Raw genomic sequence first — 3,406 nt, forward strand, 5'->3', positions numbered from 1 at the left:
GGTCAGTGTGTGAAATACGGTTGGAAATACCCACCAATATTCGTTGACAGATGAGGCGCGACACACTGGTGCTGTGGTCACAAGGAGTTACGGCTTCACTACAGTATTTCAATGTTGTGGTTTTTGCGCATCTGTATCTTCCTATAGTTTTTATTTTTAATATGCCACAATAACACCAGATTTCATGTTGCCAACCGGCAAAAACTGAAACGAGACAGTTGAAGAAAGGAAAAACACAGAATATACAGAGGTTTATGCCTTATGTCCAAGAGACGTCACGATGTGAACGAGGGAGGATCGGATGGTGGCTCAGGTTTAGTGAAACTGTCACTGTCAGCTGCACATGTCAGCAGCTGACACGTCACAAACTTTCATTTGAAGGGACAGATAGATGTTGATTTTGTTAACAGTGACTTTGTTGCCCATAAACCATATGCGTCATATTTGTCGGCTACTTATCCTGTAAAATAGGCTACATTAACTATTTTAATCAAAGCTACATTGTTGCGTGTGCTGTTTCAGCTGCCTGCCTGTGCTGAGAGTAGAAACAGGAAATGACATGTCGCCAGATTTGGGCTCGTCCCATCACAAACAAGAGGTGTTGTCCCTACCCTTTCCGTAATCTGAAATGTCATTGTGTTTTGTGAAATGTTGTTGTGTTTTTTCAAATGTCATTGTCATTGTGTCCCTCAGGGCCTCCGTAGGATACAGAGACTTGGACTGAAATCATTAGTGGTGTGAGGGCTCCTCCTCATGGCTTCATGTTACAACTGTTCAGTCACTGAGGGGTTTTTGTTCAGCTCTACTGATGGTTTGTGTCACTGTGTGTCTCTTCGGGCACAGTAATACACAGCAGTGTCTTCAGGCTGCACATTCTGTCCATTTAGAGTCACTGTGTTGCTGGAAGAGTCTAAGCTGATACTGAACTTGTTCTTTAGTGAATCTTTGTAGTATTTGGTCGAACCAACACGTTCCATTCCAATCCACTCCAGTCCTTTCCCTGCAGGTTGTCTGATCCAAGCTGTGAAGTAGCTGCTAACAGAATAAGAGACCTGACAGGTGATGGTCAGACGTTGACCTGGCTGCACAGTCACAGAGGCTGGCTGTGTCAACTGTTCACACTTCACACCTGATAAAAAAGAAAATGTTCTGTTTAGTTACACAACAACAAAAAAAAGTTGAGTCTGACAAATCCAGAGAGACTCACAGGATCCAGCAGCCAGCAGCAGCAGTAGAGCTACAGAAAACATGGTTGGTCGGAGCTGATCTGATGGGAGTTTCTTTTCTGCAACTGGAGTCAAGTCTTTATATCAGACTGTGAGGAAGTCCACTTTGCATAATGAGGGACACTGATGGGATATAAAAGAAACATGGACTGTTTGCTCTGAGTTGGTGGACTGTTGTCAGTATTATTCATAACTCATCATATGTGTGTCGGTCCTTTGTGATCTTTATTGCAGGTTCTGTGAGTTCTTAGATGTGACGGTGGAGAGTTTGAGTCTGATCTTTATAAGCTGTCAGAAATTACTTTTTAATCATCTTTATTCCCTAAACAAGTTAATAAAAGCTGTAGCTACCTACAAAATAACTTCTGGTTTACATGAAGTAATTTAATTTTAGTGTTGGTGCTTCATTAAACATTACTTCTTTTCATTCCAGTCCAGTTGATTCTGTTCACACTTCACACCTGTCTGATCCAAGCAATTGTGGTAAAAGGCTGCAAAAAGAGAATAAGAGACAGATGATCACTCAGATCTTCACCATCTCCAAGAGCCGAGTATCTGCGGTCTGACATCTTATAGTGACCCAAAGGCTGGACAGGGTTACAGTTAGACATGGTTAAGAGGCAAAGAGTTGTATTATATCTGTGTGTAGGTGCAGTCCAAGAAAACTAAATAACAATCAACATATTAAAAGAAGGGTGTTGGTGAAGAGATGGTGATGATAAATAGAAGAAGTAGTTTTTGTATGACTCTTCTATCATTGTTTCTCATTGTGTCTCTGGCACAGTAATACACAGCTGCGTCCTCAGTCTTCAGACTGTTCATCTGTAGATAGAGTTTACTGCTGGAGTCGTCTCTGGAGATGGTGAATCTGCCCTGGACTGACTGGGAGTAATAGATAGGAGAACTGGAAGTGCTTATGTAAGCGATCCACTCCAGTCCTTTACCAGGAGCCTGTCTGACCCACGCCATTTGGGAGCTAATGTGTGACTAAAACCATGTGGGGCTACTGATTCATGAAATCACTTTTATTCTTATGTTCCTGTTATACAGATACTCTCTCTGAAGGCCCATGTCCTGATGGATTATAATTATTTATAATATAATTCATCAGACTGGAAGGCTTAATGTGTGTGATGTTCTGTTTTCACTGTGGGGAATTATAGACTAATGTTTAGAAGACAATGAAGTCAAAGTATTGAACTGTTTGTTCACAAAAGCAAAATCCAAAGGCTGTTTCCATCAAAATGCAAGAATGAATTAGTGTGAAATAATTTGTAATGTACAGGTTTCATGTTACAGCTTGAGAGTTGAGGATTGTAGGATTTTATTACAAAATTATTTCTCGATGTTGTGTCAGTTCAGATTTAAATATCAGGTTGAGGTTTTTGTACAGCTGCTCAACCAGCTTCAGTCACTGTGAGCCTCGAGCACAATAATAAACAGCAGAGTCTTCAGTCTTCAGACTGTTCATCTGCAGATACAGCTGCTGTTTGCTGTCGTCTCTAGAGATGGTGAACCGGCCTTGGACTGACTGAGAGTAGGATTTGCTGCTGCCACCACCATTGTCATGCCAGGCGATCCACTCCAGTCCTTTTCCAGGAGCCTGTCTGATCCAGTTCATGTAATAGTTGCCGAATGTGAACCCAGATCCTGTACAGGTCAGTCTGTGAGATTCTCCAGGTCTTTTAACCACTGGTTCAGATTCTGTCAGAGTCTGACCATCAACACCTGCCAAGAGAATAAAATTAGATGAACTGGTCATACAGTACAAATAAAAAACTATGACTTGCTAAATTTATGATATGCTAATCTCTTGACCTGTCCAGCAGAGAGTTAACAGCAGCAGTCCGGTCCTATAGTCCATCATGTTACTGTAAACTGTGTGTCCACTGTTCTCTGTCATCCTCTCTGCAGTCACTTAAGTACTGTAGAGGTGGAAGACATCTGAGTTTTGCATTGACTCCTCCTCACATGGAAGCCAGCACCTGCCTGCACCTGGTTGTTAGATGTACAAAATATTAATCTACAGAAGAAGAAGAAAAGAAATTATAGTTAAAAAGGATCAGAAGATAAAAGACTACAACTGATTATTACTTACATACAAAGGCCACAATTGTAGATTTACATTACATTACAACCAGTTTTGTGTCCTTCTATTGTGTAAAATGACCATGAAGATT

The sequence above is a fragment of the Trachurus trachurus genome (assembly GCF_905171665.1).
Source record: "Trachurus trachurus genome assembly, chromosome: 8".
In the NCBI taxonomy this organism is placed as follows: Eukaryota; Metazoa; Chordata; class Actinopteri; order Carangiformes; family Carangidae; genus Trachurus; species Trachurus trachurus.